This window comes from Pinus tabuliformis, chromosome 7, assembly GCF_031772625.1.
Source record: "Pinus tabuliformis cultivar Carrire ecotype Pingquan chromosome 7, CPIR1, whole genome shotgun sequence".
NCBI lineage: Eukaryota > Viridiplantae > Streptophyta > Pinopsida > Pinales > Pinaceae > Pinus > Pinus tabuliformis.
Window position 1 is genome coordinate 102,110,304 of NC_142293.1, and position 18,569 is coordinate 102,128,872.

Here is an 18,569-nt window from a genome sequence, read left to right on the forward strand (position 1 = left end):
TACTGAGCAAATGATAACATATTATGAGGATACCAAGAACAACACCTTCTTTAGCCAATTAATAAATCTCAAACAAAAGGGTTCAATGGCAGATCACATTGAGGGCTTCCAAAAATTGAATATTAGGTTATCTGATAATCTAGAGGAGCATAAGAATGATGTCTTCATATGGAATTTAAAGGGTAACATCCAATATGAGGTTCTCTTTTGGGAACTTGATTCAATGGAGAAGGAATCCAGGGTGGAAAGAAAAGTTGAAAGAAAAATTATGGCAACAAGGAATTCTACCACTCACAACCATAAAGATGGAAGTGTTGTCACTCCTAGCCTTCCATAACCTACAAGGTTGACACCACAACAATTGGAGGAAAAACGAGCAAAAGGGTTTTGTTACAATTGTGATAAAAAATACACTAAAGGTCATAAGTGTGTTGAGAAGAAATTATTCTACATATATTGTGAAGAGGAGAAAGAAAAGGAACAAGAAACATAAAAAAGGAAGGATATACACTAGGAACCAACCCCAAAGAAATCATAAAATGAATCTGACCATATCTTGTAATGCATTGGTAGGAATTACCACTCCTAAGACTCTCAAGATAGAAGGATATATCAATAATAGAAAGGTAATAGTGCTTATTGATTTGGGTAGTACCCATAATTTTATTCATTCTAGGATAGCCAAGGAATTGAATTGTTTCCTATATCCAACACTAGAGTGTCAACTTATAGTTGCAAATGGAGGAACTATAAATTTCTTTGGAAAGTGCCATAATATCAAGCTAACCATGGGGAAATATGTATTGAATAGTCCAATTCTTTCCATTCCAATGGTTGGTGCTGATGTTGTATTAGGGTTCCAATGGTTACAATCTTTGGGGATGATAACTTTTAATTTTAAAGAACTTTTCTTGATTTTTTTGGGAAGGAAAGGAAGTTGAATTAAGGGGTATCATAGGGAAACTAGGAAATATAATAAACTCTAATGGCATGACAAAGCTTATGAAGAAAGAAAAATTGGGCGTAATTTCACAATTATGCTCACTAGAGGTTCAAACATCGAAATAATCTATTTCTCCAAATCTATAAAAAGTATTGGACAATCATTCCAAGATATTTGAGACTCCCAAAAGCCTCCCACTTATTCGTGATCATGATCATGTTATTCATTTGATTATAGGAAGTGTTCATCCAAACATCAGACCTTATAGATATCCCTATGCTCAAAAGAGTGAAATTGAACGTATGGTTGCATAAATGGTAGAGGCCGGTATAATTCAACCTATTCAAAGTTATTTCCCACCTCTAGTAGTATTGGTGCACAAGAAGGATAGATAATGGCATATGTGTCCAGATTATAGGGAGCTCAACAAGCTCACTATTAAAGATAAATTTCCCATCCCTGTCATTGATGATTTGTTGGATGAATTACATGGAGCAATTTACTTCACCAAGCCGGATCTTAATTTAGGATATCATCAAATTAGAATGACGATTAAAGACATTCCAAAAATGACCTTCAAAACTAATTAGGGTCATTATGATTTTTGGTCATGCCTTTTGGCCTTAATAATGCACCTTCCACATTTCAAGGTTTGATGAATTCCATTTTCACACCCTTAGAAAATTGTTGTTAATATTTTTTGATGATATACTAATCTACAAGAAGTCTTGGAAGGTTCATGTTCAACATGTTGACAAGGTGCTCAAACTATTGGAGCAGAAACAATTATATGCAAAAACCTCCAAATGTTTCTTTGGAGTACATGAGGTGGAGTATTTGGGTCATATTGTATCTCATGAGGGTGTTAAGGTATACCCTAAAAAAATTAAAGCCATTAAGGAATGAAAAATCCCCAAATTCATAAAGCATCTTGGAGGACTTCTTGGGTTGACAGGGTATTATCACAAGTTTGTTAAGAATTATGGGAGAATAGCAGCACCTATAACAACATTATTGAAGAAAGATGCATTTTGTTGGGCTACGGAAGCAACTAAGTCCTTTGAACATCTTAAAGAGGCAAAGTTCCAAGCATCGGTCTTAGCTATGCCATACTTCACAAAAACCTTTATTGTGGAATGTGATGCCTCAAGAAATTGAATTGGTGTTGTTTTAATGCAAGAAGGAAGACCCGTTGCTTTTGAAAGTCGTTCAATCAAAGGAAAATATTTACACAAACCTATTTATGAGAAGGAAATGTTTGAAATACTACACGCACTAAAGCAATGATGACCTTACTTAATGGGAAGACACTTCAAGGTTAAACAAATCATGATAATCTTAAATAATTTTTGGAACAAAGATTATCTTCAGAAGAGCAACAAAAATGGGTCACAAAGGGTTATGACTTTGAAATCATCTACAAAAAAGGGAAGCAAAATCTTGTTGCATATGCACTCTCAAGAAATGATGAGGATGTGGAAGCATTGCTTTGTGCCATTTCTATTATCCAACTTGATTGGATAAATGAAGCAAGGGGTGAACGTAAGAATGAAGAAGAGGTGTGGACACTCATTCAAAAGTTGCAACAATATCCTAGTACATATGATACATTTGGTTGGAAAAATGATTCATTATGGTACAAAGATCACTTATACCTTTGTAAGAATTCCCAAATCAAGCAAAAGATTATTTTGGAATTACACACCTCCCCCTTAAGAGGGAACTCAAGATTTTTAAAAACTTAGCACAGGATCAAGAAGGATTTTTTTGGGATGGCCTTAAATTTGATATTCAGAATTTTGTGGAAAAATGTTTGGTTTGCCAACAAAATAAAGTTGAGACAATTAAGACCATGAGTCCGTTACAACCTTTAGCCATTCCATGTCAGTGCCAGGAGGAGGTCTCAATGGATTTTATCACATGTTTACCCAAGTCTGAAGGAAAGAGTGTCATCATGGTGGTAGCTGATAGACTTACCAAGTATGCACATTTTTCTGCATTATCTCATCCTTTTAAAGCCAGTACAATTGCTACTACATTTATGGAAACAATTCAAAAGCTACATGGAAACCCAAAGATTATTATAAGTGACAGAGATCCTATTTTTACTGGAAATTTTTGGATAAAATTATTTTCTTGTCTTGGTACTCAATTAGATGATAGCTCATCTTATCATCCTCAATATGATGGGAAAAATGAGATAGTGAAAAAATGTTTGGAAATATATCTTCGTTGCTTTGTATCCGATAAACAAGCACAACGGGTGAAGTGGTTACATCTAGCTGAATTGTGATATAACACTTCCTTCCATAATACAACAAAAATGACCCCATTTATGGCATCTTATGGATATCATCCACCATCCATCACATCATATTTAAAATAAAATCCTAAGGTTCAAGCGATGGAAGATCACATCTAGCATCGACAAAAGGTTATCCAACTCTTAAAGGATAACCTCACTCTCGTGAAAAATTGAATGAAATAACAGGCAGATCAACATCGCAGTGAAATCATTTTTTATGTAGGCGACTGGGTATTTTTATGGTTACAACCATGCAAACAAATGTTCCTCAAGAAAGCTAAGAAGGATAATAAATATCACCCAAGTACTATGGTCGTTATAAGGTGTTGCAAAATATTGGTACTATGGCATACAAATTGGAGTTTCCTACATCTTCCCGAGTACACCTAGTTTTCCATGTTTCATGCTTAAAGAAGTTACCGGTGACAAGCTCCTAGTTTAGATAGTGTTGCGAGAAATTGACAAAGAAGGAAAAATCATATTTGATCTTGGAGAAATCACAGAAACAAGAACCCGACAACTACAAAATTGATTAATTTTAGAGTATCTCATTAAGTGTAAGAACTTACCAACTGAAGATTCCACATGGGAGGATGAGAATTTTATACAAAAGCATCTAGAGCTACTCAAGTGTTGAGGACAACACTTTTTTGAAGGATAAGGGTATTGTAGGTCCATATAATACTAGTGTATCCCCCTTATTGTTATTGTTAGTGTATCCCCCTATTGTTATTGTCATGCCCATGTATCCCCCATGTTGTTATTGTTGTGCATCATAGAATCCCACTATCATTATTGTTGTGCCCTTATATTATTATTGTTATGTGGGATATGATTATATTGTGACCCCTTAGACTCCTATATATACCAAGGATGTCTTATCATTTGTATCATCCAATAATTTTTCATTTATGTAATTTAAAGGAGGCTTTCCCCTTGAAGAGGATAATTTTTAATCATTGGTATATCTTTTATTTTATTTTATGAGATGGTTGCATAACAACTTGTGATCATTACTTGAAAGTTCCAAGTACATAATACAATGATATAGTGCTAGCTAGAATAGTGGAACATTAAGCCACCACTTTATTCTCCAAAAAATGATACTCATTCGAATGTTAGACTAGAGAAACCAAGGCTACAAATCTCAAGTTCCAATCCCTTTGCTTGAGTTATAAGGGTTTATTTATAACACATGCGATGACCTTTCATCTCCCCTTATGACCTTTAACTTCCCTCATGACTCTTGGACTTCTTTTGTCTTTCTTCTATCTAATGACTCTTCATATTTCATATTTGACTCTTGGACTTACATTTACACTTCTTATTATTTTCTAAATACAAAATCAAATAAAACAAAAATGTGGCTAGAGCCTCATAAGACAAAAAATTATACATTATGTTTGATCTTGTAGAAACTCTAGCTCAAAACTTCCACTTGTAACTTTGTTGTAACATATTGGTACCAACATTTATATTGTGCTGTTACGTCCTCAAACTTTGATGGAAGATTTAACTTATATCCGAATCTTGCCTCCATAACATCTAAATAGATATTTTTGTAACTAGATTGAACAGTATTCCACAATAAGAACAACTTCATGTTTACCTTGGCAGGTATCACTACATATTGTTGCATGTTCTGCCTTGTGATCTCTAAATCTTCTTTAATGGTAACCTGCCTCAAGTTGTTCAAGTATTCTTGAATTTCCTAAATGATAACATTTCTTCCCTTTTTTATGCAAATGCTCCAACAGAAGGAATTTTATGCACCATGGCCAAGGAGTCCAAACTATGGTACAATCCTGAATAGGTAGTTATGATGTTGGACACATATGTACTAAGCTTCTTGTTACTCTGTAAAATAATTCTAACCCGATCCCTTTCCACTTTTGCTTCCTGCCTTGTTTTTCTGGTCAACGCTAATAGTGCATTCTTGCACTTACTTCCCCATTCACAGATCATGTTGATGACTGCATGATTAACAACCCCGAAATTAAAACATGCAACTAATTAGATTAATCATGCGATTTATGGTCAACACACAATTTATCAACTATTTAACATCAAATTTCGAAAATATGAGCAGAGACAACTTATCTGTGGCGATGATATTCCTTACTTGTGATTTCGGAGTTGAATGTTATTTGAATCTTGCTAACCGCAACAAAGTTTTGGGGACAACTCTCCACCCAACCGTAGGCTCAATTGCACAAAATATTGCTACAATTGGCCACCCCCGAGCCCTCAATCAACGTACTACTGCCAGAGAATCCTTTGTCTCACAACACTTTTCTCCCAAGAGAATGGATGATGGAATGCCTCTCATCTCCCTCACCGTCTATTAATAGAGCAAACATTGGAAGGGGAACCACATGCTCACACTCCATGTGTCAACATGCAACTTATATATTTTTATTTTAAGTTTAACTTAATTTAGTAATTCTCTTAATATAATTCTTTCTTATTTTATTCCTTTTTTACTTTTTGATAACTTTACTTATTTTCACTATTTTTATAGTTCTCTTAATTTAACTCTTTCTTATTTTATTTTATTTTTGTTAACTTTACTTATTTTTACTATTTTTATAGTTTATTTATATTTATATTTATTTAGAACTCTAGTATTGTTATTTATTATTTATTTTATTTATTATTATTATATTTTCTTCTTTATTTATTATTTATTTACTATTATTATATTTTATTTATTGTTTATCATTTATTTTCTTATATTTTAATATTATATTATTTATTATTTTTATTATTATTAAGGAACATTACATACTCCCCCTGTTTAAGGAACTTTGTCCCGAAGTTAAGTTGAATTATTTAACATTTTATATATTCAGTTATTTATTACTTCATGTTTGCCCTACACCCTCTGCTGAACTAGTATAACCAACATGCATCGAAAGTTTTTACAACACCCGAGAAATCTCAAGGAATCTCTGTCCTTTTTCCCGCTTTTGGAACTAGGCATAAGCTTCCCCGATCTGTATCCTAGTCCAAGGCTGGCCCCAAGGCTCGCGCTTGACTCAGACCTCATTTTCCCCAAGGCAGGGATTCGGTATGGTACTCAATGACTCCGGGCATCTCGCAAGGCTGGCCCACTCCCTCCACAACTAAGGCGCAAAACCCCAGGCATCGAAGTCCTTACACCCCACCAGACTTCGTCATCCCAATCCAATAACAAGCACCTAACCTAGAACATCTGGCACTTGGTCTCCTCAATATGGTCCCATAGCCCTTCAAGAGCTATCCATCAAGAGCTACACAAGACAAAGGAACCACTGGCATATGTAGTGTTGATTGAGTTTGTCCCTAGCCCATATGGTGTTACATATTCTCCCTCGTAAGTATGGGCTCCCACGAGATCATCAAATAAACCGGCCCTCTCGGCCCATTTGTGGAGTTCCTGTCAATCACCACATCTCAACATGCAACCATTGCATTAGTTATAATCATAATATCATAGAAAATAATCTACATGACAACTCTTGCATGTCATCATGATAACATAACATCATTGTTAATCACCACATTCTCATGTTATAAAATTTGCTTGCAATTACCACATGCTTCACATCATAATATCTCATAAGTTACAACATCAACATATGAACATCAAAGATATATCATGACATCTCATAATAAATGAACCACATGTCAATTTACATCATATCATAACATCATGATCCCTATGCATATCATATCCATCATGAGCATTCAACATCATTATCATAACAATAAATAAATAAGCACCACATATACATCATTATCATATCAAACTAAATGAATAAGAACCACATGTGCATCATTACTCTCATACCATCATATCATGAAACATCATCAATATGAAAATCATCTTAATACTTATCAAATACAGAAGAATAATACACTATAAGCATTCTTAACATGATTCCTCAGAGAAAAAAAAAACTTCATTTTCTTGTATAAACATTGAATACCAACTATGAACTAAGATTATTCAGCATCCATATAGGATCTAGGCTATCTCATCAACACTCTTAGTGTTGTGCTCTTAACTATATGCCAATTTCTTTCAATAATAATCTCCTCTTCCTTCAATAAGAAAGTTCAAAATTTACTGGATAGGCATAGCCACACTATCGATGTGCTACAGTTTTGATATAGTCTCATTACTTGCAAGTTTCACCATCTATAACTGCAATTTCTAGTTAAGTTATTATTGGTCTTACCATCATTCCTTAAACCAATATTTCATTTCTAATACATTGAATCATTTACTTTGATACATAACTCATCAATGGCATACCAACTCTTTACTCTTCACATTAATTATTTTTTTTCATCTAGTTAAGTTATTATTGGTCTTACCATCATTCCTTAAACTAATATTTCATTTCTAATACATTGAGTCATTTACTTTGATACATAACTCATCAATGGCATACCAACTCTTTACTCTTCACATTAATTATTTTTTCATTAGTCTTTAAGCCTCAACTTATCACAAAATGTACCCCGGATGCGGGTGCTGCCACGCTCAAGGACGGTGAGCCACATGCTACGCATGCGCCACCCCAGGTGAACAGCACGGCATCTTAATGAATCGCCGGCTCAGCTATCTGGTTCCATCTTCGAGCCTGAGGCATTCAATGCAGAGTAATTGGGGTAGCAATATGCAGTTAATGCACACAGGCTACGAAGGAATTGAAGCCATTAAGGCGCAGAGGAAGCGATGCAGACACAGAGGAATGTTGGATTCAAGGGAGAGAAGGTTCAGCAAGCTGCGTGGAGAGTGGAGGTCTGGCCACCCTGGAACGCAGTCGGGAGCACTAGCTGTTGGCAATGCTGTGGGAGGGATCAGCAATTCGGAAGCAATCCAAAAAAATTGGCCATACGAGCCAGCTTTCTTGCAAGGGAACTCCTCTCGGTGGTGGTTGCGCTCAGTGATCAGGCCCGAAGCACTTCTCAGGCAACCCAGGAAAGCTGCGAGGTATACATGGCGAAATTGCGGGAGCGACAACCCTGTAGGAGAGGGCCACAGCGTGGGTCTTCGTCTCGACGACCTGCAGCAGACGAGCATCACCATTGTTGCTGCTGCTACTGTCACCGAAGAGCTAGAGCAATTCCGCTTCCAGCTGCGCAATTCTTGGAGGTTGGTGGTGCCAGAGAGGGAGGGCCTATGCTGCCCGCGTTTGGTTCGGTCATTTTCACTTTGGGGGGCTCAGCAGATAATGCCGGGCTCAATGCCCACGTCTCAGTCCTGTTCACCAAATCATCTGAAGGAACGGAAGCTGGGAATCAGCAAGGCACGCTGGAAACGCCTAAGGGAAATTCTGGAGGGGAGGCTTCAGCGGTGCCACCACCATTGCCCCCGGGAGGTTCTGGAGAGGTTGTTACAGCTGTGCAACCATCGATGGAAGCAAGCACTAAGGGGAAGGAGCCTATGCAAGGCCCCTCACATGCAATGGGGCCGGCACCTCCGGGAATTGATGAGGAGAAATGGAGGTCGATGTGGGAGGGCGTCGAAGAGGGACATGGATGGGCGTACATCAAGGAAGACACAAGTCTCTGTGAAGACGCTGAAGCACATCTTGAAGCCACACTCCGCCCACCCTCACCCCGATTCCAGGATTGAAGCAACAACGGGTAATTTGATTTTGCATTTTGGTCATGTTTACTGGCAGCAGACATTTCTGTCTCTGTCCTGTTCATGTTTGTATGGTCTCTGGCCAATTCTCTACGCTGTTCAGTTTATGTTGGTTCGGCTTTGGCTGTCTGATAGCCATAGCACTCAGTCAATAGTAGTAGTACGCCCCTGCGTGGGCAGTCCTGTGTCTACTTAGTGTAAAGCTGCACCTTAGTGCAACGGTTCATAAGTCTGTTGGGCCTCCCTGAAGGACGTTGGTGAACTTTAACAGAGATTATGGGAAGTCTAGTTGGTGCTGCCCCTGCGTGGGAGCTTTTGATAGCTGGAAATTTTGTAGATGCAGCCCCTGAGGGAGAGCTCTCTGCGCTCAAGTCAAAAAATCCAGGGTGCATCTGCTGGCCCTGGCAGGCATGCCTCACTGTTTGTAAAAGTTTCCATGTACATATAATACAATAGTTTAGATAGTCTTTTACCGAGAAAAAAAAAAAAAACTTATCACAAAATGTATCTCCTTTACCAATGGTAGACATTTATTATATTTATTATTTACCTTTCACTTTTGGCTTGTCAACACTACTATTTATTTAAAATGTGAAGCATTGAACCACTACTACCCTTATCATCCACTAAAACAGATTATATGCTTCGTGAGCTGGGTAACTTCTTCCATTTTCTATGGTATAAACTTGATAAATTCTTTTACAAAATTTTGATTATATCACCAATATAGTCATGAAACAATGAGTGAAATTTAGCCAAATACACCCTTTATTAGTTGATTTTCACTTCTTTGTCAGTTTGTATGTAGTCCTTCTCAAGATCTGATTATAGAATTTCCAACAATATTTCTTCCTACACTTCATGATGTGTGTTTTCTCATTAGTCTACATAGTTTATATCATTTTCCAACAATTAAACCATCACTATCCTTGAATTATTTTCTCGGTTGATCACTTGTCATTTCTCACTAATTCCAAGTATTCAAAACTTCCCATCTCGACACTTTTAAATTCTATAGGTCAATACTATGACCCTTACCAGTCTTGTTGTTCAATCCACTCATCAATATCCTTAAGAGAAATTTATTCTTAATAGAATCACCCCTTCACTTCCCCATACCAAATATCCATTGATATATTTTTGGTTTTCTCCATTAGTCTCAATTTCCTAATATTCCAAGTGGCAAGTTCTCTTGAGGATAAACCCCATAATTTACCCCTATACATTATTATATTTTCACCGTTCCATCCACACTTAATGTTATACACCTCAAAGAATTGTATGAACCTAGTTATCTACTCCATTCCTAAAATTTCATAAATGCTCGACTAACACTAATGTTAGACTTACCATGAAAACAGTACCTTAATGCCAAGGCATTTATTTTCTTTTACTAGCAAAATCTTCCAATTCCCATCATATAGACATTCATGGATCTATGACCAAATGTTGTCATAATTACTACAATTCCTCAAAATGACCTTCATAAATATAAGTATATTATTAAAACATTAAATGTTCCAAATCTTTTTCAAAAGAATAAAACTATAGATTTAATGAATATATTTTTTCCAACCACTTAAATTATACTTAAAATAATAATGTAAAACTAAAAATCAACATAAATAAAAAGATTAGACATATCAACTAACTTAAACTAACTTACATGAACATTTCTATTAACATGTAATCGCCTAAACCTACAATGCCTTGGGTTGATTTTCTGTTAACAAACTACATATGCATATCTAAGAATTGCAATACCTTGATTGTTTGTGTTGTCCTTCTCAATGTAGCAAGTATTTTTATTATTTTATAGAAAAAATATACAACAATAAAATATAATAATTTCAACTATTAACATAATCTATTAACAATAAATAGATTATACTACTATTTTTTTTATAACATTTATTTGTAATATCAATGCCACTTTCTATTCGATGCCATTTTTTATAAAAGGAAAGGAAAAATATTTAATTTTAATCTCCCACAAAGCTTTAAAATTCATGAAATAGTGAGTTTTTATTTCTATTTATAACATAAATTCTCTCATAAACTAAATCGATACCATACTATGTTTTTAGCATAAATATATATATATGATAAAAATTGTCCATACTAATAATTGAGAAGAATTTAGAAGAATTATTACCATAATCCTCAAAATTTTAATGATGGAAAACTTTACCATTATGTAATGAATAAACGTGGAACTTAAAAAAATTAAATATGTAATGAAATCGTGGAATACCGTGGAACTTAAAAAATTTAAATATGTAATGAATAAACGTGGAACTTAAAAATTTAAATGATAAAGTTCCACATAATTGATTCTTGAAGGGTCGATCTAAATGATTAAGATAGCTCCAAACAAAGCTTGAGACCTTCAAATATTTAGTGCCCAAAAATGGCTGCACTAAAGCTGTCAAATCTGGAAAGTCGAAACCTTAACTGAGATTTAAAAAAAAAATCCTATAAATGAGAACCCTTAGAAAATTCAATTTTAAAGCAAATGAAAGAGTCTCAAAACCCTAGTGGCCTAAAAGCCAAGGAATTGTCTAGATAATCAGTGGGCGGAATGTGGGCAAATTTTTTTCAAAAACTCTCGTAGAGACCGTGTTTGATTCAAACTTCAGGAAAAAATATGCGGCTTTGATGAATTAATGACTGCTGCCACCGTGAAATTAGGCTCAGAAATGCTTGCGGCCTAGCAGAAAATTGGTTTCAAAGATTACGCTAAATTCAACAAAAGTTTATGAATGATTTCCTTAAGGCTTTGAGGCTTGAAATTTCGGAGATTTTTTTTTTCAGAGAGAAATTCATATATATGGTCGAAGTCCTCAGATTACAATATGGTCGAAGCCAGTCAGAATACGGCCAAAGCCCTCAGATTACAATATGGCCGAAGCCAATCAGAATATGGCCGAAGCCAGATTACAATATGGCTGAAGCCAGATTACAATATAGCTGAAGCCAACTGTTTTTACGGCATAGCCGTCACATATATCACCGAAGCGAGAGGTCCTCCGCAGGAATCGGCTGGGAGGAGCGAAAGCCATCCGCCCCAGCCGTCATATTTTCAGCAGATTTGCTCCTTTTCCGACTTTACAAGCATTTTTGTGTTACAATACCCTTTAATGTCAGAGTTTTTGTGGGCTGAAATCCGCTGACTTAGGAATTGTACCGGAGGGATTACACGAGCTGCCAAGATTACACAAACTGCAGGCACAAAACTGCCTTAAGGCCCGACGATTTTATGTGAAAAAAAACAAAAAAAAAAAACATAGGGTCGCGCCGCGCCCATTTCCCCTCGCAATACAACCTCTTCCATCATAAGAGCCAAGAATCCGGTGGTATTGCGTCGCTGGCTTCTCCTTGCCGGGTAACCCAACTATTCTTCCCACCTGGTCATATCGCCCATGCAGGTTCGAACCCTTCATACATATCGACCAGTTCCCCCCGCCAGCGAGGGTTTGCTAAACATGGCTAGGGAGGAATGGGGGTTAATTATTTTCAAATAATTTAAGGCTTTTAACCTATATATATATCTATATCTATATATATATATAAATATTCAATAAAAACAATAATCTAAAAATTATATATAATATTATTTGTAATTACTTTCAAATAATTTATAGCTTTTAATATATATATATTTTCAATTAGAGCAATAATAAAAAATATAATAGTTACTTTATTGCATAATTTAAAAAAAATGGGAGGTGAGTCCCTTGAAGAAGCTTGTATTAGCCCAGTGTACAATATTTACATTATATACAAACTGTCAGATCAATCACATTATACCGATATACATGCTCAATGAAACATATAAGCTGTCGCGGAGTGCCACATATAATGGAAATCGATCACGAGTGAGGAGCGTGAAAGTCGACTACCCCAACCGCGTGAACTGTGCACTCGTGTGGTTACTTTATTGCATAATACAACTATCTATTTTTTTCCATATATATTATAACAATTTATATATATATATATATATATATATATATTATTTTTAACGATATGCCTCCTTATCATATTTTTGTCTACTTTTTGCACGGGCATAATTGAGGATGAAGAAATTTAACTAATTTTAATTTTTCTAACGATGCATAATATTTAATTTATTTGTATTTTTTTATATTTTAATTAAAAATATAAGGTATAAACATCAAATTTGACAAGAATTGATAAGAGACGAAACCATGGTTTTCTTTATCATAACTATTCATTAGCTTTTATTAGTTTTTTAAGCACATATGATAGATTTGTGCATGGAATTTTCCTATCATAACTATTCATTAGCTTTTTTTTTAAGCACATATGATAGATTTGTGTATGGAATTTTAATTCAAAATTTTTATTTTATAAATAAACACTCATTGAAACATGAAGTAAAAAAACTCCCATTCAATATAAATAATTATTTATTAAATAAAATAATTTAATATTAAATAAAATATTAATCATAAAAGAGAAAATCCAAAAGTCCAATAGAGTTGAAACTTCGCTCTGATACCTTATGTGACAACTCCGAAATTAAAACATGCAACTAATTAGATTAATCACGCTATTTATAATCAACACGCAATTTATCAACTATTTAACATCGAATTTTGAAAGTATGAGTAGAGACAACTTACCTGTGGCGATGATATTCCTTACTTGTGATTTCGGAGTTGAACGCTATTTGAATCCTGCTAACCGCAACAAAGTTTTGAGGACGACTCTCCACCCAACCATAGGCTTAATTGCACAATCAACTCCCGAGCCCTCAATCAACGTACTACTGCCAGAGAATCTTTTGTCTCACAACACTTTTCTCCTAAGAGAATGAATGATGGAATCATGGAATGATGGAATGCCTCTCATCTTCCTCACCGTCTATTAAATAGAGCAAACATTGGAAGGGAAACTGCATGCACACACTCCATGTGCCAACATGCAACTTTTATTTCTTTATTTTAAGTTTAACTTAATTTAGTAATTCTCTTAATATAATTCTTTCTTATTTTATTCATTTTTTACTTTTTGATAACTTTACTTATTTTTACTATTTTTACAGTTTATTTTTATTTATATTTATTTAGAACTCTAGTATTGTTATTTATTATTATTATATTTTTTCCTTTATTTATTATTTATTTACTATTATTATCTTTTATTTACTGTTTATCATTTATTTTCTTATATTTTAATATTATATTATATTACTTATTATTTATATTATTATTAGGGGACATTACACATGAAACACCTTTAGAACTTTTACATTCTCCTGCGATTGCTTTTGCATTGCATGAAATGGCACTACCACCTTGTGAAGGATGACCATCTCTTCATACAGTGGTCTCATGGTGTCTCCAAATGATTGGATTTCGTCAAATATCACTGCTTGTAGCTTGATCAAGTGAGAATCAACGAAAGACAATCTTTGGTTCTCGGTTAGGAGATGATCAATCTGTTGTCTTGCAACAATTAGATCCTTTGCCAATTGCTTATTTTCCTCCATCAAGAAATATGTTTTTACTTGCAGCTCTTGAAAAGTCTAAATTTGTTGCTACAACTGTCCTCATATTCTTCTTGTTATTGGGCACAATCACCCTCTATGTATGAATGGCAATATGATGAACTAGGTTATCAGGAAAACATTTATGCCTTTCTTGTACTATTTTGTTCTTTAGTATAACCACCCCTCCCACATTTACCCACTTTCACCGACATGTCAGGGTAAACATGAGTGGAGAGCTACTATGACATGAATCAACTCCCTAAGTGTAGTTAAGGAATTGGAATCAACAACCTAAAATTTTACTAACTTCCCTCATGTGCTACAAGACCCCTAGGAGATAAACAACCACTCCAGGTGCCCAAAGTTTGAGTTAAATTTCCTTTTCATTGATTTGGAGCCTGAGTCGCTCCCATGACAAGGAAATCCAGTGTATGTGACCCTCTAGTTTCTTTGATGACCCTGCCTCCTAACGACTGTAGTCTAAATTACCCAGTTATGAGCCCACAACCCTGAAATCTGAGCCACCTTTTCAGGGTCTGACTCTCAACCACTGCCCAGAACTTAATGATACTTTCAAAAATGATAAATGACACTAGGGAAAATCCATTAACACAAAACTTAGACAAGTACTTGACCTAACCAAGTCTATCCATGACAATCATTCCGTTAAACACATAGTGAACATGAAATCTATAGGTCATGAATGCATATCTGAACATGGAGATCTGAAACTTATATGAGAATCATAAAGAATGTCTAATTCCCTCTCACAATAGCTTCAATAACATCTATTAGTTCATGAATTCAATAACCATTCATTTACTAATCAAACATGATAATAGCCATAACTTGAATCTGTCATGAAACCATGCCTATAACAATCATATAACCATCATAATAACAATGGTAGAACAAACATTAAAGCCACATCTTAACATGTATATTTACTCATAAAATACAAGAGGAAATTAGCACTTATTAAGATATGTAAAAGCCAACCAAGTCAGGGACTTCCACGTACCACCTGACCATAGATTGGGCTAAACCAAATCTTTCTTTCAACCAGTAACCCCCGTGCCATATTCCAAGCATGAATGTGGGATCTCATGGGATGAAAAAATCCATAAACAACCAAGGGAATCCAGAGGTTAAACCACCTCCACCTTCACACTACTATGATCTCACTTAAACTGGTCCTAAGATCACAGAACCAAACCAAGCTTGGATTCCTCAGAATTACTTCATCATCCATTGAGGCATTTTCTTGTCTTCACCCACCTATTGAGGGCTTCCCAGAGAAAACCATTTCCACACCCAACCCTTGGGATTTTCCTAAGACCACCCCACCCAAATCCAAAACCTCTCAGCAACCAAATCTCAACCAAGAATGAATCCCATCATACCATGCCTATCCGGAAATGGCAAGGCAAGGAAAGGTTGAAACCACTATCGAACTAGGAAAAACGCATGAAAATGACAACAAATGAACCAAATACACACATGAATGTACCATTCATGCCAAAACCAACTAGGAAATCATACATGCAACCTGTTAACTGCAAGTATTCCTACTAAATCCACTCGATCCAACTTCCTTGCTTGATCCTTGCTTTCCTTTGCTTTCTTGTCCTTCCTTTGATTTGATTGCTTGCTTTCTTTCTCCTCTTGGTGCTATTATCATCTCTAAGACTAATTACAAAAAAAAAATTGACTATGGTATTCATTTGAGTTATATTAAAGAACCCATTTAAGTCGATAAGTCAAAGAACCTTTTCTATGATTACGACTTTCTTATAGTTAGCCCATTGATAGTGTTTATTCAGGCCAAACAGAAAAACTTATTTGTGCTGATTCATACAATTTTTATGAACACATTTTTATTATTGAGGATTCTTATTAAGATCCATTATTGCTGGTAAGAATTCATGGCACATCAAAGAACTTAATTGTAATGGCTCAACCTAGCTCGAAACAATTTTAAAAAATAAAACAAATTGTATCTATGGAGGCGATATTAAAGAGTCTGTTTTAGAGAATCCATCTAGGGCTTACCTCAAGAAACATATCCAAGGCGTTGTAAATCACATCACATGAATCTCTAGCATCATTTGGAAATGAGTCAAGAAGCAACTAAAATTTGGAGGGCTTAAGATTGACATTGTGGGCCACCTCTGTAATATACTTGTCCATGAGGCTACCCAACCTGTTATAGATGCATTTGGGCACATCACTCCCAACATTTAGATCAATTCTATTAGGGATCATCAAACCCTAATCCAGTTGCTACATAGACAAGTCATCACTTTGAATGCCTCCTTCCTTGAAAGTTTCCTGGCCTGAAGCCCTCCAAAAATGACTTCTTAAGGGACTAGCACAACCTTGGTTAGGAGAAAATGTGCTTCAGTGTAGGTAGGACCATGTAAGGGTGCATTTTAGTGCACTTAGGCCCACTTTGACCTACGCTGGGCGAGATTGATCGAATTATTCATAGGGTTTTGGGAATATTCTTATCTTCTGGAGCCTTCTAGAAGATCCCCACACTTATCATCTCCTATGAGCTCGAAATTGGATATGGAATGAGTTAAGTAACCTCCTATACTCTCACCCCTTCCTCCATGGAAACTAACTCTAATTTTGGAAGGCCATTCAATACCCTCATTTATGACCAAACCACCTCCAATTTCCTATAAATTGAGCACTCATATAAGTGATCAAGGGCTGGACTTTGAGAATTTGTAAGGAGATACTGTTGGTGTGAGGTTTGATATTGTAAGCAAGTATTGTTATGCTGCTGGAGTGTTGTGCTTTTGATGTGATGTTGGATGGAACTCAAGCTGGAGGAGTGACATTGGATCAGACTTCATGGTTGTAACTATTCCTTCTACTTAATTAATCTGTTTACACCTTTTCTCATATTCTTGCCTTTATGTATGATGATTATATGTGTAAATTATTTCGATTCCATTTTATTATAGTAGATAGATCTCTTGCTTTGATTGGTTTTTGTCCTCTGTTTATGATTGCAGGTACTTATTGAGCGGATTCTGTTTGAGAAGGAGCGATGGTAGGTATTCAAAGGAGACAAAGGAAGCGAAATATAATAAGTAGGTCCCTTGTATTATTTATCTTCTATAGGAAAATGTTAAACTCTTTAAATCTGTTGTTCTAGGTGTAGCTACCCACCTAGGGAAATTGTGTTTATTCGTAGATGCAAAATTCCACATAACAAATTGGTGACTCCGCTGGGGAACGATCATCGTTCTGGATAGTTTACCTTCATCCTAGTACACCCTAGTAGACTTTACTTGCTTCCATTGATGCTGTTTCAACCTTTTTGAAGTGTTTTTTGGTAAAAATTGTGCTTGAAAACCCCTAAAATGGCCTCTTTGGCACCAGCGCCGGCTTGGTCATGACACAGAGCATTGCAGAGCACCCTTGGCTTTAGGACAGTGCTCTGAAGCGCACTATCTCCCATTTAGGGCATGCTTTGATCCTTCTTAGGTAAAAAATCCCACCTTTGACTTGATTTTTCCCAAATTTCCTTCTGTTTTTGCTTGTTGAAAGATCAATGATTGTTATGTCTCTGAAATAAATTTGTGTTTCCTTTCCTAGCCCTACTTTGGCCTTGATTGTTTAGTGTTTCTTAAATGATTTCTTTATCACTATCAATTCATTGTCAAATTTAGTTTATAGTTGATTAATCTTTGCTCAAAAGAAAGTGTTGTAAAAGTATTCATTTCTTTCGAAAAGGAACTGTCGTAAAGCCTTCTTTCTTGCAAAAAGATTGATTGGTTGTATGTGCATTAGTTTCCTTTTGTTCATCTAAACATTAAGGAAATTGAAAAGAAAATTTTCCATCATGCATATTGTAGTTTGTGAATGCTTGATAGGAATATCTAGGGAAATTGCATTAGGTGTGCTGTTTTCTCTTTGTCAAAGATCTGATTACTCTATCCCTTACTAGCTACAGTTTTCATTGTTAATTGAATGAAACAATGTTTCTCATGTTAGTTTCATTCTAGGAATTGCAAACATACATCGCATGCTGAAACTTGAAAGAAAAATTCTTAAGAACATCAACTTAAAAGTTATCTCAATTAACCTAATGGAGCATTATAACTTAATGCATAACATTTAGAGGTCTAGGCTAGAGACATTTTCC